At 48.3% G+C, this 25958-nt stretch overlaps 1 protein-coding gene across 1 annotated transcript in view; it reads left to right on the top strand.

Annotated features, from left to right (window-relative positions):
* Positions 1-15848: 15848 nt before the first annotated feature.
* The window catches only part of LOC127526277 (mediator of RNA polymerase II transcription subunit 13-like), a 257111-nt gene continuing 247001 nt past the window's right edge, over positions 15849-25958 (top strand). The window contains exons 1-2 of the mRNA XM_051921384.1: positions 15849-15988; positions 24525-24578. The gene's annotated coding sequence lies outside the window, so the exon portion shown is untranslated. The remainder of the gene's footprint in view (positions 15989-24524; positions 24579-25958) is intronic.

The following is a 25958-nucleotide window of genomic DNA, read 5'->3' as shown; positions in this document are numbered from 1 at the left end:
CGTTTCCTCCATTGCCACCATCTTAAACTGGCGCCTACAGACCTGAGCCACCCGAGGTTGCATTGAATGAACCTTTCGTGCGATTCCTTTTTCTTTTGCCGTTCATCTGCTTGATTCCACTCTCACCTTTGTTTCTGGACTCCACAGACCCCCTGGGAGAGCCACTCCAGGGTAGTAGCAGACGGAGGCCTTCCTGTGAGATCCTACGCTCCTTAGCTCTGCTAAAAATGGCGTCTGATGATGCCACCTCTACGTGATTTCAAGTCTCTGAGCTGATGGAACGAGCTGCCCACCTCCTTTGGAAGCGTCTTCTTCAGTGGTAGTCTGATCGATTGTGGCTTTGATGCCCGGTTCTTGATAACTGAGATAAGAGTTGCTGGTCCTGCTGGGAGCTCCTCACTTGTGAAGGTCAGCCTTGCTTCTTGACTCTGATTTTCCGATACCATTAGGAGTTGATGAATGGTCCTCGTTGTCTTTTTTTGACTCCATCTCATCATCCATCAAGCTTTTCCTCTGTCTCTTTTGAGAAAGAACATGGAGATGAGGAACCAGAAGGATGAGGTCAGGGAGCTGAGATAGCAGTCGGGGTCAAAGATCTTACACTTTCAGAGTGTACGACACACACCAGTGCATGGGGGGCAGCTAAAGGGCTCACAGGAGGGTCATTCCACCCCAGACCAGGGGGTGGCGAGGTGCACTGATCCCTTCTCTTTTTCCACTGCAGACCCATCACAGGAAATTCCGCCTGGCCTCCATGACGGAGGCAGAGTGGTGGCTCTGATGCTAGGGATCTGCACTGGTAATCGGAAGGACGCCAGTTCAGATCTCATAAATGGTAATCGGCACCCAGCCCGGCATGTAGGCCCTCCAACCTGCAGGGAAAAACCTGGGGGTGGGTGGCAGAATTGGCACTCCAGGCACCATAAAAAAACCTCACATTGGTTCCATTCCATCTGAATTTGTGTGGAGCTGAGGTGTCACCCGTCGGATGGCTGCACTCGGGTCCCAATCTGGGATCATCATGTGGCGGGTGCAGCAATGCGCTGTATCAGGGCCTGCTCCTAACCTGCTCCTCCCTCCATGATGTCACTTCTGGTCCACAAGGCGCCCCTTCTGGCCACATGCCCGATGACGTCACTTCCACCAGCTCAGCCTCACCAGTTTGTTCTGTTTTGGACTCTGACCTGTACACATCTGTACTAAAAAACTCCAGGAAATATTTTTACAGGTGGCTGCCCCAAATCTTTTTGTGGCTCTTGTCTCATCTTTGACAACACATAATAGAACACCCCACGTCTCATGGGAAAGAGGCAGAGGAGACCAGGAACGTGGGCTGCCACCATTGTCCTGCCACATCAAAGATGTCTCCAAGCATGCTGATGAACTGGAAAGAGATGGCGCGTACAGTGGACTTCATCAGACTGAGAGCATACAAAGTGTGAGGAGCGAGGTTAGGGAAGGACAGGGGGACAGCGCTGACCAGTCGGCCCAAGTCTGGATCTGCCAGAGGGTGTAATGGAGAAGATAATGGAGAATGCTTGATGCAGGCCTTCTAGTATTCCAGATACAACAGGAAAGACGGGGGGCCGACCTCAGACCAGAGCCTTAAGGGGGCATGGAGGCCGAAAATTGGGGAAGAGACGCTGAGTTTTTAATGTGGTGAGAATCATTTAGAGAAGAGAGCAGAGGACTGTGGCACACAGGATGGGTGACTTGTCATTGGAGCTGCTTGTCTACTCATCATCAGTCGTCATGTAGACTTTTATCAAATCCTCTTGATCCGAATCAGGAGTGTGGGGCGCTGCAGCCTATCCTGGCATCACTGAGCATAAGGTAGGCACCAACCCTGGACAGGGCGTCACTCAGTGCCACGTTAGCTGTTAAGGGTTACTTGAGCTCTCCGAGGGCTAAGGCAACTCTTTATTTTAGTTTTCACAACAGTCATTCATTTGGTGCCAGTTCATCTAAACTGGAATAAACTGGGCACCGGTAGGCCAGCAGGAGCTGAACTCAGGCTCTGCTCACTGAGCCACCATCCCAAAGTGACAGATCCCGTTTTGAACTCAAGTATTCAAAGACTATTGGTTTCTGACCCTCTTGTTACTTTTTCACAAGTGCCTGGACCCCCCAAATTACTTCTTACACAGAATTTCCCCTGAAAAGGACTTCAAAAATAACAATGAAATGTCGCAGTAAATCCACACAAATTGAACTGCGTACTGCCAGGCTTAGCTGGGCCTGCAAAATCCACCTCTGCCAAAAAAAAAAAGGCGCTGGGGTCACCGTGCCGTGTCAGGCGAGTTATTTTGGGAGCAAAGGTGTCCTCACTTACAAGTGGAGGCCCTTATAAAGCCAACGGGCTTGATGGGATGGAAACTGGTTATCGGTTAGACAGGAGAGACATGTTTGTGTCTTGTCAACACCCGCGCCCCCCAGGAATCACAGCGCAGAGCCACTTCCCGCCACATTGACTCATTTATCTCTTTGAGGTATTCGAACTGAAAAGCAACAACCAGGACAGGCTGGCGTGCAATAAGAGCAAATAATAATGAAATAAAAGAAAGTGCCGACAAAAGGGATAACACGCACTGAACGAAGACACACACATACACACACACACACACACACACACACACACTGGCATCAGGGGTGCAGTCTAAGACGAAGAAAACAGTTTGGCATAAAAAAAAACTGGAGACGCAGGTACTGCCATACTGTGCTGAGATCGCAGGCCACAACTGGCATGGGGCAGAGTCAAGGCAGTGTTTGACTGCACATTGGGTACTGTGTGTGTGTGGCGTCCTTCAGTGCCAGGCCAGCCAAGTCACACCAAAGGTTTTGGACAGACTTGTGTGCTCTACGACATCTAACTGTCTATCTATGTGTTATATAGCGCCTTTCACTCATGTGCTATCTATCTATCTATCTATCTATCTATCTATCTATCTATTATATAGTGCCTTTCACATCTATCTATCTATCTATCTATCTATCTATCTATCTATCTATCTATCTATCTATCTATCTATCTGTCTATCATATTGTGTATTTTGTATCTCTTTATTCCTCTATTTATTATATAGTGCCTTTCATATTTAACCCTTTACTGTCACCTTGTCAGGTGTGCCGTACTCTGAGACGAGGACGAATGCCACAGCTAAGCCATCCTGCCCTGTGTCTTTATTCAGTCCTCCCTGCTCAGTACTTTGCCTGCCAGGCTCCTTGCACTCCATCACGTTCTGGGTGGTCTTCTCTGTCCTTGTCACCTGTGCTGTGACTGTTTGGCTGTTTATAGACAAGGTGGGTAGCGCACTTTCCTAAGGTGGTGAATCTAAAATCCAGCAAATGTGAGCTGACCTCCGTCTCTCCGGTTCCAGGTCCCCTGTGTGACGTATCGTTTTGGTCAGGGGGTCCTGAGTTTCCGTGTTGTGGACCTCCTGGGATGTCTTTACCCACAGATATTTCCTTGACCCTGTTGGGGACATATATTCTGCGGTGCCTGAGGAAAAGAGAGGGGGCATTCCATGAGACTTGTGGAGGTGGCCCCAGGACTCTGTGCCCTTAGTGTGCTGATCAGATGGGGGGTGGGGGTGCGATTCTGTGACAGTACTGTAGCGCCTTTCTTGTATTGTAGTGCCTTTTAGTTCTTCTGCTAGGTACAGTATTTACTATCTAGTGCTTTTCTCATCCCACCAGGTGACCGGCTCGAGCGACTCTGTTTGTGGCCCTGCCAAGTCTTTTCCTTTTTCGCCAATTCAGACGCTCGGCGAGCTTGTTGCTCCTCCCCGGGTTTACTTGTGAGGCTGTGCCTTTCCGAAGCCGGTTTTCCTTGGGGGGCTGTCGTCTAGCGCACTCAGCCGTGATTTATTGCTCACGCCGTCAGCGGATTTTCTATCCGTCTTGATATTTTCTGATTACCTTCTCCCGTACAGGACTTGGCACGTTGAACACAAGACGAGTGGTGGCCGAGGGCCGGGCTAGGCCGGAGCCTCGTGTGTAGCGTTCATTTAAATGCCATGTTACTTTTTCCCCCAGCTCCTAAAAAGTAATCCTCATACTTAGTCTAGTTTATGAAAGCATTTGAAGCAACAAAGGAGAACATACGCTTCGTATTAGGTTGGGCTTTACGGGGTGCGCGTGAGCGAAGGCTCAAGGCGGGTTATGTGTGTGTGTGTGTGTGCGTGTATGCGCTTCTTCCTCCATGTCCCCTTCGTGAGTTCCCGTCTGCAGACCGCAGCCCATAATTTGCCTCTTTCCCATTATTATTAGTCGATTCATTTCCCTGTTACGTGACGGAAGGCTCTTGCGCTCCCACAGTGTGGGTGGCTTCTCCCCGCAGACCCCAGCCCAGGATGGCGATGGGCTTTGGGATGCGTCATTTTGGCGTCCCCTGTTCATCTTCATTTCTTGGTCGTGTTTTTTGTATACTTGTATATTTTTTGCCCCCCAGCCCCGGGGTCTGCTCGGTGCATTACGGCTGAACTCTCCCCCAGTCGCTGCGTCGTATTAATCCAAACACCCTCTTTTTTCGTCCGCACCAGCACAGTATATTTTTACTAACTTTATTACTCTAATGTTTTCATTCTTAGGCCAAGCACTTCATTTGTCAAAGCCGGCGCTCACAGCTCATGAAACGAAGTCATGAAGCTAAAAGGGATTTGGAGGGCTTCTCGTTTTTTTTTCTCCTCTCTTTTATGTCGGTTCTGAAGGCCGGCCAGAGGAGACGTAGCAAATGTCTTTCAGATTGTAAAATGTCAGGCCTGGGATTTACTCTTTTTTCTGTTCTTTTTCTTTTTGTGGGTTACAATTTACATTTCAGCTCCCATTATATTTGTTTTTTTGGAGAAGGCCCACTAGCTGCAGACACACCCCCCCTCCACCCCTACCCTGTGAGAAGCTCTCTGAGAACTTTAAAACTACGAGCGTGGAGCAAACTGAAACCTTCAGACGTCCCGAGACATGGTTTGAAACGTCCCATTTCAATGCCAGCACGGCTTGAGCCTATGGTGTGCAAAAGTTTGGGCACCCCACTCAATATGGCTGCGCGCATAAAGGTAAGGAGGACACATCCATCCATCCATTATCCAATCCACTACATCCTAACTACAGGGTCACGGGGGCCTGCTGGAGCCAATCCCAACCAACACAGGGCGCAAGGCAGGAAACAAACGCCGGGCAGGGTGCCAGCCCACCACAGGGCACACACACACACACCAAGCACAATTTAGAATCGTCAATGCACCTAACCTGCGTGTCTTTGGACTGTGGGAGGAAACCCACCCAGACACGGGGAGAACATGCAAACTCCACGCAGGGAGGACCATGGAAGCGAACCCTTACTGCGAGGCAACATCGCTACCACTGCGCCACCGTTCCGCCAGGAGGACACATTTCTTCCATTATTTATTTTTTTATTTCCATCATTTATAATTCCAAAATAAGAAAAGGGCCATCCTGCAACATAACAGCAATAATAATAATAATAATGAATTATAGTTTTATAGCGCCTTTCTCGTTATTCCGAGTTCTTTACATAGTGAGTGGGGAGCCACTTAATGTGCACCACACCTAATGAGCTATTAGGAGGTGAAGAGACAGCCCGTTCGGGACAGGGAGGTGATTAGGGGGCCACAATGACCAGGACCCCTCGATACACCAGAGACGCCCAGAATTCTTTAATGACCATAGAGAGTCAGGACCTCGGCTTTACATCTCATATTATGGATGGTGTCACATTTTACAGGTTCAGTGTCCCCATCACTGCACTGTTGTCATTGGGGTCGACACTCGGTCCGTGGGGTAAGCACCCCCCTGCTGGCCTCACCAACACCCCTTCCAGCAGCAGCCCAAGCTTTTCCTAGGTGGTCTCCTATCTAAGTCCTAGCCAGACCCAACCCTGCTTAGCTTCAGGTGGACAACCTGATCTGAAAGGTGGATAGTATGGAGTAGTTAGTGACCACCAACCCAAAACACACACCCCCTTTTGGAAGGATCACAGCTTGTATTGCCCATCCTTCATCACCAAAGGCTTCCAGTTTTGCGAGGTTCTTGGTCCGTGAAGTTTAGGGCAAAAACCTTCTGCTTGCACCCCTTTAGGTGGTCCCTTGTGGATTCCGAGGTGAGTTTCAGATCACGACCTTCTTGTAGAAGCCGCCCTCCTTTCTTCTTCAGCTTTGTGTGATGTTCAATTCCAGACTTTGCTGTCTTTTAATTGAATCCGTTCCCCATTGCACTGGCTGCAACACAGGTCCAAAGCGCGATCAGTGGTCCACCACTGTGCTTACCAGTAGGAGAGTTGTGCTTTGCTAGGAGTTCTGTGCCCTTTTTCCCCTCAGTCAGTACACCGGTCAGTCCACTGGTCATCCCACCAGTCAGTCCACCGGTCAGTCCACCAGTCAGTCCACCGTTCAGCCCACCAGTCAGTACATTGGTCAGTCCACTGGTCATCCCACCAGTCAGTCCACCGGTCAGTCTACCAGTCAGTCCACCGTTCAGCCCACCAGTCAGTCCACCAGTAACTCCACCACTCAGTCCACCGGTCAGTCCACCGTTCTCCAAAGCACATCAGGCTGGTTTAGATGTTCATTTGCGCACCTCAGACGCTGAATTTATTTACTGAGGACACTGCAAAGGTTTTCTTCTGGCGACTCTTTCGTGAAGGTCCACTCCAGACTCTGCCATCAAAGGGGAGGCTTCCACTTGCCTTTCTAGCACTTTCCTCAGAACATTTTCCTGGCCTTGCAGAGCTCAGCTTGACCACCAGTGTTCCTGCTATCGGTCATCATGAATCGAGTGAACTGGCCCCCTGAATACGCTTTGCTAGCTTCTTATCGCCTTCTGCTGCCTTGTGGGCATCAGTTCTGGGGTTTCTGGTCAGGGTGTGGGATGAGGTTTGAGGAACCCGCGAGTATTTATATGGCTTTGAAATTTTGAATCAGCTGGCCTTTCCTAATGATGATTGTGAAGGGGCTAATGAAGGCAATGAGACCTTGGTAAACGTTACATGAGACCCCCAAACTTTTGCATGCCTCTGTATAAACAGGACTACGGTGAGGGTCAGATTCTGACTCCCTGAGGTGACGTGGAGGGGGCTCCTTTCTAACCCAACCCGGGATATACTTGTGGTGCCAGGACACTGCCAAAATGGATGCACTTTTCGGGTCAGGCAGAAGCCCCCCCAATCTCCCAGGGGATATATGGGCGCTATATAATGGAAAGACAGATAGGTAGGATGCCAGAAAGGCACAGAAGTGCACAGATGAAGTGCCAGCGGAGCACACAGCCATCCCTTCACCTTCTTCTTGTGGAGAGCCCGCCAGGGTGGTCTCCGGCAGCTTAGTACACCAGTCCGTGTCACTTGTTGTTGTCACTGGGCCAGTGCAGGTCAATGTGTTGCATGAGAGATAAAGTGACTCACTAGACTCGGGGTTAGGGTGACGTGCAGATGTCACATGGACAGCGAGCCCAGGTAGACGGTGCGTGTCACTATATGTCCAGTACACCGTACATAAAGCAATCACTGTGCTTCTTAACACAGTGGGGGGGCTTGGGACTGTTGACAGCTCACAATGGCCATGACCCTGTAGTGTTTTTCCGAGTCTGCCCGTCTACTTCGCCCAGAGCGAGTGTCACCCAGGTGTCATTCCTGATACTGTGCATGAGTGAAGTGGCACGTTGGCCCAACCCCGATATCTTTTAATGACACGCTCGGCTCGTTTCGACAGACGTCACCCTGAGAGGCCCTTTCCCATCCAGCTGGGCCTCCTCACGTTGCCGTATCGAGTGCCATGTCTTCTTGGCTGCAGATCTCAGATGCTTTGAAGATGCCTAGCGACCCGAACAAGTAAACGGAGCCGCGCTATGTATACACATCTCGTTTCAAGTTTATAGCTCTGTGTGATTCACCGACCATGTCTGCCAGCCCCCCAGCAGTCCACCCATCCTCGGCATGGCCTGAACGGCGTGAAGTGGCTGTTTAATTGCATTTGCAACACGGGACCAGCGGCTGACCACACCGACGGGACATTCAGTCTCGTGGTCCCCACTGTGGATGGTAATAGTGGGCGCTGTAGGGGGCGAGTGCACCACAAGGTTGATGGCTGATGCGTCTTCATGTCAGCCTTGGCGTCAGCCTTGGGTGGTCTGCTTCATCCTTCAGGTCGTCTACCACAGGCAGGTCTTTGTCTCTCCACCCCTCGGGTCATGTGAAATCCTCTGGATTTCTTCTTCCAGTCCCTTTCTCCCCAGTGGGAATTATGGGATTTGCAGTTCTCTGGAGAAAAGCTCCTAAAGTCAAGGTGACGTGTGACAAATCCATTTGACCAAAAAAAAAAAAAAAACAAAATCAACAAGAAGGCCATTTTCGTACTTTGAACATTCCAGCTCATCGTCTGGTCTGGGTCTCCACTTGGACCCCCGCTGGCGGGGTCTCGTTGTTGTCGTGGAGTAAACAGGATGAAAGGCTCAGAGTCTGCTACAGTGGTGGTCCCAAGTCTGACTCGATGCTCATTTAGATCACAGTTTGATTAAAGAAGTGAGTTTTATTTCCTTTACTTTCCGGACAATTCCTCAAAGTAATCACTCCATGAACTCTGACAGTCTGCTTGTCCTCCAATGGCATGAGACACGTCACGTTATTATAAACCAGCGCAGGCAAAAAAACGAGAGCAGCGCAGTCGGCGGGAAGAACTCACAGGCCGAAAGGACGCCCGGTCATCTCGGCACACCTGAGGGTCTTGCTGGCTTTGTAAAGGCGCTATATGAAGTGATGTTGAGCAGGTGGAGTGAAGACCTCACTGCCCTCTCATGTCGTCTGTCCTCGCAGGGTTCAGCACCCGGTCCACTTCCAGCAGGACACCATCCATCCCTTTAGTTTACACTTATTTGCTTAGCAGACGCTTTTATCCAAAGTGACCTCCAAAGGAGATCAATGTAAATATATAAACGTCAGTCTTTTACAGGACAACGAGATCATCAACAGTAGTTGGAGCCAACATCAGGGTCTTGAACACCCCCCCCCCCCCTCCAAACACTTTGAGGGATTCCAGTGGAGGTGGGCAGGAGCTGCACCAGAAAGGAGTCCGGACTGAGATTTGATACCAGGCGCCCTTCATCAGCAGACCTGAGTGGTCAAGAAGGAGAGGAGGACCCCATCCATGGTGGTGCTCACCCCACTGCCTGCTGTGTAGGGGAGCATCAGGGATCTGGACTTAGCATGTGCCGCTACAAGCAGCCAGTGTAGTGATGTGTGCCCACTTCGGCCGGCTGAGTGCCACATGTGCACCTAGATTTGGAGTCCTCCGCAATGGCTGGGTGGCACATGACGGCTCTTCTGCCAGCAGAGATGTGTAGTACACCTGGAGCTGGGCTGCGTAATTCTTTCAAATATGATCAGATGCGATACGAGTGAACCTGCAAGACCGTGAAGGACAGGTGGTCATCCATCACCACCCCAAATTTGGACACCATGTTGGCGGGTGTTAACAATAATGAGCCAAGCTGAACAGAGCTGGGGATCTGGAACAACAAGAAGGTCCATCATTGTCAGGTGGAGCTGGAGGTGGTGCTCTGTCATCCAGGTTGAGACTTGCAGAGATTCTGTGGTCCTCGGGGTGGTGGGGGGACATATCATCAGCACAGCAGTGGTAAGAAAAGCCATGGGGCTGGATGATGGGAGAGAAGACGAGAAGAACCAGCACCAGTCCTTCAGGTACTTCCGCTCACGCCTGGTGTATTGTGTTACATCAAAACCTGCACTGACACTGTCGCAGTGGAGAAACGTATCCGTGTCTATCCAGACCAGAAGCCCTGGATGACAAGAGAGGTTCAGCAGCTGCTTAAGGAAAGGAACACTGCCTTTAGGTGTGGTGACAAGGCTGTCTACAGCACGACACGGTCCAACCTGAAGAGAGGCAACAGAAAGGCTAAGAGGGACTACAGGAGAAGGATTGAGGAGCACCTGGACAGTAATAACAGCAGGGAGTCCAGCACTTCACCAACTACAGGACCAGCCATGGAGCTGCTGAAGGTGACACCTCAATGGCAGAGGAGCTGAACTACTTCTTTGCTGGCTTTGAGATGAAACTACCAGAGGCAGCTGTCATACACGCAGCAGCAACTCACAGCAACATCACCCTCTCCCTTAGGGTGGAGGAACACAAGGTGAGACGCTCGCTCCAGGCTCTCAATCTCAGGAAGGCAGCAGGTCCCAACCGTGTCCCTGGACGTGTGTTGAGGAGCTGTGCAGAGCAGCTGGCTGGGGTCTTCACAAAGATCTTTAACCTGTCACTGTCCCAGGCCTCAGTTCCTCCCTGTCTGAAATCCTCCATCTTACTCCCTTTACCAAAACAATCACCCATAACCTGCCTGAATTACTGACTGTCGGCCAGTAGCGCTCACCCGGGTGTTGATGAAGTGTTGTGAGAGACTGGTCCGGAGTCCTATCATGTCCTTCATCCCTCCCACCTTTGATGCCCACCAATTTGCTTACAGGGCTAACTGGTCTACTGAAGACGTTGTCGCTGCTGCTCTCCATGCTACCATGCTGTCCCACCTGGAGCACCAGGGGAGCTACGCACGTCTCCTCTTTATTGATTTTAGCTCTGCTTTTGACACCATCCTCCCTCACAGATTGGTGGGCAAGCTGCTAGCCCTGGGACTCCCGTATTCCACCTGTCTATGGATTAAAGACTTCCTGACAGACGGCACACAAAGGGTTAGGGTGGGCCCTCACATCTCCTCGGCCATCAGCATCAGCACCGGCTCTCCTCAGGGCTGTGTGCTGAGCCCCCTGCTCTTCACGCTGTACACACATGACTGCGCCCCCGCCCACCACAGCAACACCATCGTCAAATTTGCAGACGACACCACTGTGGTGGGGCTCATCTCTGGGGAGGATGAGTCCGCCTACAGGGATGAAGTGGAGCGGCTGACAGCAACCTGGTCCTGAACACAAGCAAGACCAAGGAGCTCGTTGTGGACTTCAGGAAAAAGAAAACGGGCATCAAACCACCCTGTGGAGAAGGTGTCCTGGGAGTCCACATCACGAACACAGCTAAGCTGGCCAAGAAGGCTCAGCAGAGACTTTACTTCCTGAGATTCCTCAAAAAACTGCTGGTGTCCTTCGATGGCTGCTCAATCGAGAGTATCCTGTGCCACTGCCTCTGAAAACACTTCAGCGGATCGTAAAGACGGCCCAGCAGATCATCGGCTGTCCTCTACCCTCTCTGGATAAACTGCACAGCTCTCGCTGCCTCAGGAAAGCGGAAAACATCTTAAAAGACTCCTCACACCCCGCTCATGACGTCAGGCAGAAGATATCGGAGCATCAAAAAAAAGACGAATAGACTGAATAGCAGTGTCTACCCTGTTACTATCAGGGCACTGAATGCCACCTCACCACCTCCAGTGCAGCAGTGCAATAGATGACATCTTGTGTAATAAGGTCTTATGTTGAATGGCTGTCTTCTACCTCATTTCTTCTTATCCTTTTGTAATTATATTTATTTATATTTTGACACCACAGGGACTGCACCTAATTTTGTTGTATTTGTTACAATGACAATAAAGATATTCTGATTCTGACATTGCTGCCCTTCAGGACACATGGTAAGATCTGCCCAAGAGGTAGGACTCGGACCACCTGAAGGCAGATGTCATGGTCAAGGCAGAGGGGATCTCTTTTGTGCTATTGGTAGTGTAATGTAATCAGAATGAACAAGGTAAAGGCCCGGGGTTCCCCACTGAAAGATAATGGCGAAGACCTTGAAGGTAAAGGGGCCTATTATGGGGTCCCCTTTTTCCCAGTTGTGAGGGTGCCGATGTTCTGATGTTAGAGTTCCTCGGTCCAATCATCGTCCACTGTGAGGGCTCAGGAGGAGAAGCACTTAGTGACAGTGCCAAGCCATAGTTGCACGTGGCCAACCGTAGTCACAACTGAGGAAAACAGTGTCATCAGATCTGCTACCTTTTGAACAAATGACAGCGTCCCACAATTGACCCCTCTAAGGAAGTGCTGTTATGATCGCAGGGCTCCACAAAACACCAAAACAGGCTTTATGTCCAGAAAAGTGGCTCCAGTGAGGCCTAAAAATACGTGATAGACCAAAACAGACAATCATAAGGTAAGTCTGACCCCAATCCCCCCAAATTCAAGAAGCAGGCTTTGTGACCTGCACAGTGGCTCCAGGTTTTCATTCTAACCATCTTCTTAATTAGTGAGCCGTTTTCGGCGCTGATTAAATTGTTTTGCCTTCGTTTTAATTGACGTGACTCGGACCCCTCAGCCAAACAATAATGGGACACGAAATGAGCCGCCACATGACCAGCTCACCTGAAAATAAAGAAAGGTGAAGGGGTCTCGGTCATGTCCGTCTGCTGAAGTCACCAAAACATCTTGACGGTGGTCTTATAAAAACAGAAAATCAAGTGTCTGCTGTGGCAGAACGAGGACAGCGACAAGTCCTGATATTCAATGACGGCTTCTCATTAAGGAACTGCTTGGAGTGAAACTGGCTGGACTTTGACGTTCCAGTTTAGCAGGTCATCTGTTGGCTCCTTTCACGTCTCATTTCTGTTTGGCTGCCATTTAATGAAGAAACGACTCAATTCAGGAGGACCGAATCCTTAAAAACAGGACTATGAAAAGGAATAGAAAAGGAGTTAATTAGCCATGAAAACTAATTAGGGAACGGGTGAGAATGAAAATCTGCAGCCACTGCGGTTGGACACCTCAGCTTTACAAGGATGGCAGTCCGGTTGGCATCCCAGTAGACACGGCCTCTCCAGAAATGAAGGTGAGGTGCGAGGAGACCAGGAGATGTCACATCAAGCCGATGGGTCAAAACCGAAAGGATCTTTAAAAACAAAACACAAAGGCAAATTGAAAGAGAGGTGAGGGACAGAAGGGCATCGAAAAACTGAAACAGCACCAAGTTCTGGTCCTACTCGATGAATCAACTGAACGTTCTACAAAGGTTTTTATCTACTAAGCTTTGAGGCTACGTCATCGAGCCTCCAAATTTAGAGCAAAATTTTCTCAAATGTCATCGAAGGGCCACTCGCGGTCACGTGACACCTGACAGTGTGCCACGTAAACAAAAGATGGCATTGGCAAAATGAAAGGTAGCCCAAATTTCTCCAAATGGATTCTCCATAATGACATAAAAGAAACAACATTTATTCATGAGCACCTCCTCGTGCGGGTGATGTGACAAGACCCTCGTCACCGTCACGTTAAGGAGCGCACCTGTGTCAGTACATCGCTCCTTAAACAGAGCCGTCCTTCCATTCCAGTTAAGTAAAGGCCGATTGAAACTCTTGTGCTGTGCCATTCTGCCTCGCACCGCCTGCCTGAACGATAGCTGGCGCCGTTGGGAGCTCACCAGTGATCCTTTAAAATGTGGGCAGTTTTTGCCCCCCAGGACCACCACTTGCCTTGCTACACCACTCGTCTTCTGCAGGCGAATGTATTTGTCCCTCTCATTTTTCCAGTTTTTCATATTTTTGCCAACCTACAAATGGAAGACGAATGGCAACGCCGTTCAGGAAATGCGTAATTTACCAGACTGGCCAATCGGAATTGTCGATATGACGCATAGTCACATTTTTGAGGAGGTGCGCGTCGACGCCGGAATATAAATTGGGAGACTAACCCCAAATCTAACACAGCTTATCCTGACAGTCACATTGAAATATTATGGTCTGTCTGGAAAATGCAAATAAGCGCAGCAACACTCATATTTCACCACTGAAGTCCTCAAAAGGTGAGGTTGACAACTTCTATATTTTTAGTCCCAATTTTTTAAAAAAAATCTTCTTTTGCAGTTGTCTGGCAAAAAATGTAATCTGTTATATTTCTTCACCACTGGGGTAATTCTGGTACATGTCCTTGAATGCAAAGTCCTTGAACAAATCTCATCTTTCAGGGCAGCTTCTGTTGAACGGACTGGTAAGGGTGAAGCTCATCGTCGAGGTTTGCAGGACCTGAGGTTCAGGCTCATCACGGAACGGAGAGAGAGAGGTTGGCGTTGACGCACCCACCACACGACACACCACCTGGATTGAGATCCGAGTGCCACCATACAACGGGTGACACCGCAGCACTCAAACTTTTATTTCAGTGGCTGGAGTGCCAGTCCTGCCACCAACCCCTGAGATTTCCCTGCAAGTTAGCGGTCCTGCTTGCAGAGCTGGATGCAGATTAATGTCATGCCCAGGATGGACAAATTACAGAGCCTTACTCAGGGGCCCAACGTTGTGAAGACAAATAAGAACTTCATTGTATTCTTTACATTTAACAATACTGACCCTGTGAGCCTGTGGCAGCGGTAGGACATTTAACACCAGTGTCACTTTTGTGTTGCCTCAGTGTGTCAAAGCTTCTACCAGACTCCCATTACCACGTCGCTGACAGCGTCTGCAGCTTTGAACGTCACTGAAACACCAAAAATGATTGGATTGCTTCAGGGTCTGCGCCATCCTGCAAGCTACTGGATGTTCTGTTATGCAGAGAGCACATTAAATTAAATATGGAGAACAGAAGTGGGCAAAAAGTGAGCAAAAGTGTGGGGGCATTTTGTCCTGATACCCAAAACTAAGCTAACAGATAGATAGATACTTTATTAATCCCAAGGGGAAATTCCCATACTCCAGCAGCAGCATACTGATAAAGACAATATTAAATTAAAGAGTGATAACAATGGCGATAACAATGCAGGTATAACAGACAGACAATAACTTTGTATAATGTTAACATTTACCCACCCGGGAGGAACTGAAGAGTCACATAGTGTGATGGAGGAACAATCTCCTCAGTCTGTTAGTGGAGCAGGACGGTGACAGCAGTCTGTCGCTGAAGCTGCTCCTCTGTCTGAAGATGATCCTGTTTAGTGGATACAGTGGATTCTCCATTACTGACTATTTATTTAACTACTTTGCTGTTGTTCAGTAGTGGAGTTTACAATGCGTCATTAACACTCGGGGCATAATCCCTAACCTCTTTGACTTGGCCTGGTTCCACAAGCACTTTCCCTAAACCCCATTTGCCCCTTAGTATTTCTATTTCCCCAAACAATGAATGGAAACTATGAATCTTTTACATTCCCTCAAAACAAAAATTCATTCAATCCATCTAAGTTCCAATCCTGCTTATCCAGAGAACAGTTGCGGGGAAGCTGGAGGCCATCTCAGCAAACGATCGGTTGCAAGTCGAGTACAATCCTTGGGCAGGATGAACACACACACACACACAGACATCAGGGCCAATTTAGCATCACCCTTAAATGAAAACGTCACTCAGTTATGAGTCAGTGGTGGCTTAGAATGTATACAGAATGGCTGCTCTCATGGCAACAAATTTTATCTTTAGGTCAACACATTTAAATATTTGTATTTTCACGACAACGCAATTATCATCTGATCAGTCTTACAGATTAGTCATACAGTACACCTGCCGGATTGAACCCATCAGTCCACAACGGCTTGTCCACGGGCAACCAGCCCAAGCGTTGTCTCGGGGTATTAGCGGCAGCGATTTTTTCTTTATTGATTTATTTATGTTTTATTGATGAGATTATTTTGGAGAATCCAATCCTTTGGCATAATCAGGATGAAGCTTCCAAAACTTCACGGAGCTCCGTTCGCCTAAATCTGACGACTGCGTTTAAAAATAAACGACAATGCCTCTAGTAGGCGAGGTTAAGGTGAGGGGCGGGGCCGAGAGCCCGCCCTCTGCGGAAGTTGGGTAGCCGAGCTGGCTGCCTACTGCGCCGAAGCCCTGTCAGTCAGAACGGGGGCGGGGCGACCACAAAAAGAAGAGGAAGTAGGGGGTGGATTAGAGACAGTCACGTGTAGTCCAAAACAGTCAGCAAGGTGTCTTGTCTCTGAGCTAGAAATATTGACAGTACTGAGCGATTAACGTGTATCGTTACACCTTTAGAGGAAAGCGGTGTATTCTTAGTTCGACTAGCAGCATGTGAAGCTGCCCAGCGTGAGTACAAATTCATTACTAATTGGAACAAACGAATGTGGCGGCCTTTTTTAAAAGTTGAGAGCCGCTCACCGCGCTTCTGCCTACCTTAGCAATAATGGCGTCGCTTAAGGATATAATGCAGTAAACTGGCTTCAGCCGATAAGTCCAGCCTGTTAACGCGCCTGTGGCCCAACGTCCCCGTGTGTACGCTTAAAAAAATACGCTTACACAAAGTTTAGCAACAAACTCCAACTTTCTTTGCCAGCTCTTTTGTGTTCTCTTAAACCAAATACGTCTCAGTGCCCGCACTCTCAACGAGTGTTTATTCATAGCGAGTGTCCTCACATTCTCCCGGAGGGCATCACCCACCCAACACGAAGCGCAAGACCACCTTGTAACTGTAACCACTGTAACCCACCCACGCATCCATTTTATGCATCCGCTTTGTCCAGTCCAGCATCGGAGTCCATCTGAGTCACCTCGCCAGGTGCAAGGGGGACCCCAGGGCGCGATCACATCCTCAGAGTGAAACATAAAGTGAAAAGACACCCCTGACAGGGTCTGTGCAGCTGCCCCCTCTCTCAGGCCTGGACCCAGGGACACATTTTTCTGAGGTTTTCTATACGAGGATTTTGGTAAAAGGCTTTCCAACAAAATTTTGCCTCCACAGTCAGAGTACCTTTAATATAGCGCCTTACGCAGGGAAAGTCACATGACACTTGAAATGACAGACCCCTAACGTGACAGCAGTCAAACTGCACCATGTGGGTGGGACCCACCATTTTTATATGTGAAAAAGTTTTCAGCTTGGTTGAAATTTATCAATTATATTTAGTGCCTTTCCTATGCATTTGTAATAAAAATAATACATTTCAACTTTAAAGAACCTTTCCTAAACTCAAAGTTCTTATCTGTGTATTAAGTAGTCCCTTTCTTATGTATCTGTAATAAAAATAATACATTATATATGCATAGCACCTTTCTCATTCTCAAAGTTCCTCTTTCTCTCTATTGTATAGTCACTCTCTTATGTATCTATAATAAAATAATGCAATTTATTTAGGTAGTACCTCCTCCATACTCAAATTCTTATCTATTTATTATATAGTGCCTTTCCTTTAGTGTATTTATAATAAAAAAATACATTTAATTTATATAACACTTTTGCCATGCTCAAACTTCCTGTCTATTTATTATATAGTGCCTTTCTTATCTAGCTATAATAAAAAATAATACATTTTATTCATATAGCACCTTTCCAGTACTGGACGTTCCTATGAATCTCTATTATGTAGTGCCTTTCTTGCCTATTTGTAGTAAAATTAATGTTTTATTTATAGAGCACCTTTTCCATACTCAGACCTCATCTATTTATTATGAGGTACCTCGTGTGGTGTGCGAGTCCACGACACAACGCCTTCCTAGAGTGCCTCTCCACTCTGTGATTTCCAGTCTGTCTGCCTGTCTCTTGTGTTGTTCTCTTCCAGTCTATGGGTTCACTCTTATGAACAGCCACATACAGTTTTGTTGTCCCGATGTGATAAATGTGCTCAGAGTATTTTCAGGTACTCACTAATCTTGTTGATGTGCTCATGCAAGTAGTTTAGCTTCACTCCATCACCTCTAATCACCTGTAAAGGTGCATACGGCATCTTGACTGGGACTCCTCACTCTTTCCATTTTCTGAAGCAGCTTTTCCATTTGCGAGTCATGAGGCGCTGGAGTGTAAGGCAAGAGTCGACCCCGGATGGGATGCCAGTCCACTGCGGGGCACACTCACTCGGTCAGAGCAGGTCATTACAAATCATTTGGGTCTCTGTGTAGGACATGGGAAGGATCCCTGAGACACCCCCAGTTGTGGCACTTTAGCACTGGGCACTATGTCAGCTTACCTCCCCTGTCAATATGTAATATAGTGTCTTTCACAGCCCCCAGATAGAATATACGGTGTATTGAATCCTGGTGCTTTCCTCTTCTTTGAGGAGAAGCTGGTGACACGGTGCCTTGTTGTAGAACACTCCCTTCCGGATGTTTGACCCCTTGGGTCAGAACCTCTTCCAGTAGTCCTGCTCGTGGCAGTGCCTGCACTAATTGGCCAGAGTGATGCTCCTTATGCAAATGCCATGTCTGCGCCACGTATTCATCAAGAAGATCGATGGATGCTGGAGCCTTTGGGAGAGCCTTTGATGTTAAATGAAACATTGTGCAGCTCACCCACACAAAAAAAATGTTCTCGACCCCCTTGGTATGGACATCATTAACTAGAAAAGAATCTGTGCGGATCGATCATTTTGAGAGGAAGTATTTATTAGGTCAGTGCGGAATTGTGAGACAAGCCCAGCGAGTGAATGCCGTACAACATACAAAGCAGCCGTTTCCATCAGCGTCCGTCCTTGTTGCACTGGAGGAAGGAGAAACACCGGATTGAGTTTGGAGCAAAAATCAAAGCTAAACGATGTCCTGAGGTCCTGCCTACTATACCAAATTCTATCTTTCTTTCTTTCTTTCAAATCCTGCCTACTATACCAAATTCTTTCTTTCTTTCTTTCTTTCTTTCTTTCTTTCAAATCCTGCCTACTATACCAAATTCTTTCTTTCTTTCTTTCTTTCTTTCTTTCTTTCTTTCTTTCTTTCTTTCTTTCTTTCTTTCTTTCTTTCAAATCCTGCCTACTATACCAAATTCTTTCTTTCTTTCTTTCTTTCTTTCTTTCTTTCTTTCTTTCTTTCTTTCTTTCTTTCTTTCTTTCTAATCCTGCCTACTATACCAAATTCTATCTATCTATCTCGATCTATCTATCAACTCCTGCCTACTATACCAAATTCTTTCTTTCTTTCTAATCCTGCCTACTATACCAAATTCTATCTATCTATCTATCTATCTATCTATCTATCTATCTATCTATCTATCTATCTATCTATCTATCTATCTATCTATCTATCTATCTATCTATCTTGAAATGCATACCCTAACTTCAGTGCTATGCCTGATAAAGTGAATGTGTACAGAACCTTGTGTAGCGTGATTCATTTGTTTTATCAGAGTGTTTTAACGTTTAATGAATTCATTCATTTGCTTCATGAGAGAGAGTCCCCATACGTTTAAGGCCTAACTGGTCGTTTTCGGTGTGAAGGGCGTGTTGTGACGCTGAGTGTTATTTCGAAGTGCTGTGACTTTGCTCGTGTTAAGCTGACACAGTAGGCGGTGCAGTGTGTTGATTTTCATGATAAATTCCCTCAGTGACGTACTGGGCCATCGCAGACCTGTCCAGACTTGTGTTTCTTCAGCTCCTGCAGCTTCTTTGGATGAATGGCAGTCTGCGATAACTAATGTGATTCCAGGTATTCGTGAACTTCAGAATGGCATCACGCTTTGTGGTGTGCCGTCACTTTCCTCTGTTTGCAGAGTCGTTTCGTTTTACATGGCCGTGAAGTTGTGATTATTTAAAAGTGGACACGGACTTTATGACGACCCTCTATGTTTAACGCCATACTGTCGGTTAGCAGACGTTGTCACTCGTGTCTAGCAGGTGCAGTTTATGTGACACACCAGACGCTGTTTATTGACTCCGTGTTACACGTGTATAATTGTCTTGTAGTGGTTAAGGCTTTGGACTTCACTCCGTGAGTTTGTGGGTTCAAATCCCACTTCTGACACCAGTGTGTGACCCTGAGCAAGCTGCTTCTCCTGCCTGTGCTGCAAAAGGAAAAACCAAACCAATGGAGCAGATTGTATCTCAGATGTCGTAAGTCACCTTGGATAAAAGTGTCAAATAATAAAATTGTGGAGTTTCCAATGTAATGAACAACTTGGCCAATGTTAAGATTTCAAATTGCTTAACAGGTTAATTGAAAGTCGTGTAATCCTAATGTCGTGCTCCTCCTCCTCCTCACTGCGGCCCTTCCCAGTCCCACTTGCTGCCTTTTTCCAGGTCGGCCTCCTCCCAGTCTCCTTTAGTGGTTGCGTTTCCTGCCGAACGCTCAGCCTTTCAAGCTACTGTCCATTTGTCATCTAGTTAGCGACTCCGGTGACATCGAGATGCTCTGCTGACCCTTGCCCTGTACTACTAGCTGAAGTTGGGCGAGTTGCATCACCTTGCGGTTTGTGCATCCTGTGATTTACGAGGCGAGCCGGAGGATACCTGTTCAGACCGGCGTTTCCCACGGACGCCTCAACAGACGCGTGTGATTGACTCGGGACGTGAACCCTGGGCCTCTGCATCCGGAGCACATCCTGGCCCCGGCCGTGTTCTGGAAGTGGGCGTCAGGTAGGGGCAGACAGAACATGACCCGGTGAGGGGAGTCTCGTGTCCAGTCAGAGAGGAACATCAATCAGGAGCCGAGCTGACGGGCCTGACTTCAAACGCAGGGGTGAAAAGGATTAGCTGTGGACGAAACGGACCAGTAATGGGAGTTTTACTTGCGGCCAACATTTTGACCTTTTGTTGTTTTTTAATTCGCCTTCTGCAGCTCAGTGGTTCAAAGCGGGGCCTGAGCAAGAGAAGCAACTGCTCATGGAAGCAGAGGAAACGTGGAAGAAGATAATGAGAGGACTGAAAGGGGGTCACCATCTAAGAGGTGCCGAATACAGAAGTCCAAAGACACTTGCGCCATCCTGCTGTGACATCTAAAGACAAAGAGATGGCATTGCCCCATAAAGCACACTGTGCCCGCAGAAGGTCCAACCTGAAGCTGCCCTGGTGGCCTCTTTGTCTGACTCTCCTGAGCTGAGTGTGTTCTGCCGTGGCCTCTTGCACCTCGTCCTTCTTGTTGGGGGTACGACTGGGGTGGATGGATTGTCATAGCTGTGGCCATCTGCTGGACTCTGTCACTGCAGCAGCTGTCCGTGTGAGTCACCCATTAATGGGGTGCTAATGCGTGGGCTTCACTGCGCACATCCGCCAACCCTGCACTCGTCCGCTTCTACTCTCTGAGTAATTGTGACGTGATCAGGACCGTTTCCTGGCACCGAGAACTTGGGCGCCACAGCCGTGGAGGGGCCCCCAACAGAATAATGTCCTATCTGTGGTAGGTGGGAGGGCAAGGCAAACTAGAAACGGCCCTAACTGCAGGAGCCACTTGGGCCTCAGCAAGGGGTCCGCAGTCTAGCACCGGGTGGGCAGCTCTAGAGAGAGTCGTGGTTGTTCCAAATGTCTTCTGTTTAAGATTTACGGGGGTCACTGTGCCCCGATGCAGTGGTCTCCCCCCACAGCACCATCATGTCTCTAAGCTCTGCTGTGCTCCACTGCCTTCTGTAGACAGGTGTGTGTGTGTGTGTCTTTCCTAATCACATCCAGTCAGGTGGGCTCCAAACAAGAAGCAGAAACATCTCAGTGATGATCAACACAATGAGGATACCCCTGAGCCAAAGGGTCTGAACACGTCACAGAAGGACGTGGGCTCGTTCAGATCAGGGAGACCCCCCAAGTCATCGTGCGCTGTGTCAGGCGCAGGTCCTTAGCAGATATCCAAAGGCCCAGCCACAGCGGGCGGCGTAATCTGTCAGGCTCTGTCTGGTCCGTCCAGCAGGTCGAGCTCGGCGGTTACACTTGTTCTTCCCCCTTTAAATATTTCTGGCCCTTCATAAACTTTTTGTTGGTGAACTTCAGCAGATTTCACCCTCTTGAACATTCCAGTTGATTCTGCGACTTCTCTCATCGTGCTGAGTGTTACAGTCAGCTTGCGGTGCCGATCTATTCACGCAAATCCGAGAGACAGGCTGTAGGCTGAGGGGAAGGGGGTCCTCGTCACTCACTCGCCAGCCCACATTTGAGTCGTCTACCTGTCGCCACGTGTTGGAGCGCAGCTCGCCTCCGCTTGGCTAGCGATGCCTGTTGGTTCAGCAGACGTTATCATCTAGAGATTGTTAAGAAGTAACGATTTAGAGGGTAGCTGCTCACTGACCACCTACTCTTCTTCCCATGAGGGGGACACGATCAGATACAGTGGTGACGTTTGAGGTCAGAGCTTGGCCAGAATGACATTTCTTTAGATTGTTGTATTGATTTTTAAAGCTTGTCCTGTTTCTCTACTACGCAAGCGATGGCTAGTGTGTCAGATGAAGCCCATGCACATGTTACAGAATGTGTGTTTAGTGTGTATGAGCTGTGACGTTGTATTCTTTAAAGTACATTTGGTGCAGAAGGTGTGTGGTGAGACGCTCTTGTTTCCAGTACATTCTCGCTCTCGGCCCGTTGCACCACGTTTCTGCTGCGTCTTTTGTGATTTTTTTTCTTTTTAAATACGCCTGCCCTTCTCTTTTCATCTTTTGTTTTGTTCCCTGAGTGCAGATGTTCTTTTAGATTTTAGTGAGGACTTTTTCAGTTTCAAGTCCCTCCAGTCATTTGTGGGACTTGCAGAGCAGACCGTCACCCACACAAGGCCCAGTTATTATTATTATTTTTGTTTTTTACCTACTTGGCTGACATGTTTATCTGAGGTGCTTTACGACAATTGAGGTGCAGTTGGTTCCATTTCTTTCATGGCCATGTGGTGTCAGCAGTGGGATTTGACCCCACAGCCTCAGGGTTCGAAGTCCAAAGCCTTCACTGCTACGCCACACAATATTCCTGCAGCTGATTGAAGTCTGCCAGTCCTACGCCCTGACATCGACGGGGCTGTTGAGCTCTGAGGCCGCCATGCCAGAGTCAGGCATTGGCAGTCGTAGCAAATCCAAAGGTGTTGGCCTTTGTGCCGGGTGTCCATTGGGTACCCTGTGACATGCCCGCCTCTGCTTGCTCTGTAAGTGCCTTGATGCCTACTTGAAGGGAGTGTAAAATCACAAGTGCCTTTCATCGCCGTGCGCTTTGGCGGACAGAAACCGTAAATGGACAGAAACCAACAAGATGAGGAGAAAGCGTTAGATCTTAAGTGGACACGGCTTTCTGCGGAAAAAAAAATTGTATGGAAGCGAGAAACGTGCCAATTAAGGCAGTTGTCGGAGAGATTGCTGAAGTGGAGTGAAAGGAGATAACAAGTCGGTGTGCAGGCCAGCCATCTGGTCATTGTTTCCAATGCGCTGCCTCTTTTAAAGTCGGCCTTTGCAAACCGGGACGTCGCAGACCCTCTTCTTCTCTTACTGTTTCCAGAACATTTTTTTTTTTTGGTTAACGGGTCAAACTATGAAACGACTGCGCAAAAAAATGGTAAGACCGACCAGCCCGTCCTCCAGAGCTTTATAGAAATTCTAAATAGTCCAGAATATATGTGGTAGACCCCCACAAACCAAACCCACCTTAGTTCATCATCCGTCAATCAGCTTCTTCAAGAAGCACGTCAGGCTCTTGTTGTTTTGTCAAGAAACTGGCAATTCCACACAAAGGTGGCCACTGCTGCCCTGAGCGGGCAAACTGGACGTATCCAGGATAATAGAAGAGGAAGGACCAGAAACGCACCTGCATAAGTGGAGAAGGACAAAGAGACACTTTACAGCGTTGTGCCTGAGCCACCGACGTGTCACGAGTTACTGTTGTTTGTAATGGTAGGGGGTTGTGAGAGGGTCACGGCGACTTGCCTCTCTGACGATCACACGCGGTCCAGGCCCTGCTTTGGGGGTCACACTTGATGCCATTATAGCCACACTCCATTCACCAAGTTGGACCACCTCACGTCCTCCACTATGACCATCATGCTCGATTCACCAAGTCGGACCCCCCCCCCACTGCCATTACAGTCACACTTGATTCACCAAGTTTGAAGCCCTGACCCTCATGTTCAAATCACCAATGGAGAAACATTACAAACCCCCCCCCCCACTGGTGGGTCACAAAGACACTTACATGGGAAGAAGTTAAACGGTTAAAAACCCAAATCACTTTTCAGGTCCTCAGTTGGCTCCCTCCTTAAATACGCCTCAGTGTCTTGGCGGTGTAAGTTTGCCCCTGTGAGTTTCTGCTTTCGGCCCGAGCTCGTTCTGCTCTTCTTCCTTTTCTTCTTTTCTGTGTGTGCTTCTTGTATGACGACAGTACGGGAGGAAAATGAGGGCAAAAAATGAACGGAGACGTGAACACAGTCTGTAAAACATTACCAACATGAGCGAAAACTCCGGTAAACATTCCTTTAGCCCACCTCCTGGCGTAAAAGTGAACCCCATCCAAATGGGACTTGGGACATTTAAAAGTGAAGGGCGTGAGCAGACAAAAAAGTATGGCAGCTAACTTGTGGAACAGCGCTGCCCAGCACATACGTGAACACTCGGGCCGCATTTAACTACACGGCGCACATCAGACCAGAATTCTTGGAGCACTCAGACCTGGTGGTGTAAACGCAGATCCATCCATCCATTATCCAACCCGCTATATCCTAATTACAGGGTCACGGGGGTCTGCTGGAGCCAATCCCAGCCAACACAGGGGGCAAGGCAGGAACCAAACGTAAACGCAGATTCAGGTTCCAATTGTGTAGTCCTTGAGGTGGAAGGCACCACACGGCATACATGTCAACACGTCCGCCACAAACGGGACAATATCTTTACAGTTAGCATTGTCCAGAGTGAGTGTGAAGTAATAATCAATCGTTAATATATAATCAATAATTTCTATTTTCTTTACTCCCACAGATCTGTAAGTTTTGCGTAATGGAGTGCAGCGCTGGATTCAACAGAACATGAACCGTAAGTCCGTCCACTTTGTCTCTTTTGGTTGTTGTGCATTTTTACATAAAGACGGCGTGTGTGTCGAGAGTGCTGAGAGTTTACAGGCTGTGCGTGTGCTGATCAGGCAGAAGGAAGAACTCGTCTAATGTGGTGAACTGGTGTTCTGATCTGTCTGTCTGTCTGTTTTAGTCATTTATGAAAGCTTTTTTAGCACTTAGTCTCCCAAACCATGAGCCTTTGCCTTGTAATCACTTGCCAGTAGCTTACTAAATGTTCATCTTCTTTATTCACATACTGGGCTCTGTTGTTTTGGAAGTGCTGGTAAAAACCCAGTGAGCACTGGCAGCCTGTCCTTCCTGGTGAGCTGGGACTCAGCGTTTGGAACTTTTTGCCAAGTGTCCCAGTTTTATTTTGAGAATCTCCCCATGAACCAAATCTCGTGACAAGGAGAAGTGGATCAGGTGGACGTTTGGCTCCCCTGTCAGCAACTCGGATCAATAAACATTTTTTCAGGGGGGTTTAGTTTCATGGAGCTACAATTCGAACATTAGATCGGAGAACAAGATGTGCTTTCTGGTGTCGCACCTCAGAATGTATTAATGGAGGAGAACACCGGTGACATTCTTAACCTGCTGTACGCAGACCGGCGGTAGGGAATGGGAGCGTTAATATACGTGCCGTGCCTGATTGTCATGGAGCTGTGCCTGTCCACAGACTGGCGATTGGGAAACACCGAGCTAAGAGATGGTCTGTGGTGGCCCTTCAGCAAGGACAGACAGACGTCCCACTTTAAACTATTAGACGGCCTCTTAGCTACGTGATGGAAGAGCGCGTCTCTGAGGGTCCTAGCCGAATTCTAGTGCTCCATGTTTTCATTTTCATGAATATGTGGGGGGGTTTTTCTTGCCCAAGGATTCTGGTGGTTACATCTGTTGTCGTCTCAGTATATTTGTATTTTTTAACGTTTTCTCTGCCATATCTTATCATATCGTATTATTTTGTAAGCCTGAGCAGGGTCCCAGGGGGCTGGAGACAAACCCAGCAAGCATAAGGGAACAAGGCAGGAACAAACCTCTGGACTGGGCACCAGTCCAGTGCAGGGTGAGCACCCACACACACACACACCCACACCCACCCACACACACACACACACACACACACACACACACACTGGCCATTTTAGCACCAAATGAAGCACATGGAGGAACCTGGGAGAACATGAAGGGAACAACCAGGACAGGAACCCTGGTGTCCCAGCTGTGAGGCAGCAGCGCCATTACTGTGCCATCCTGTTTCCTCCGTCATTTTGTTTACTGATCGCTGTGCTATTTTGTGCGCCTGTTGTTAGGGGGCGTGTCCTCTGAGGTCATGAACTGTCAATCACGACCTGACTAAAGT

This window comes from Erpetoichthys calabaricus, chromosome 18 (assembly GCF_900747795.2).
Source record: "Erpetoichthys calabaricus chromosome 18, fErpCal1.3, whole genome shotgun sequence".
NCBI classification, from domain to species: Eukaryota; Metazoa; Chordata; class Cladistia; order Polypteriformes; family Polypteridae; genus Erpetoichthys; species Erpetoichthys calabaricus.
Note: the sequence above shows the minus strand (reverse complement) of the source record. Positions and strands in the feature narration are given on the sequence as shown.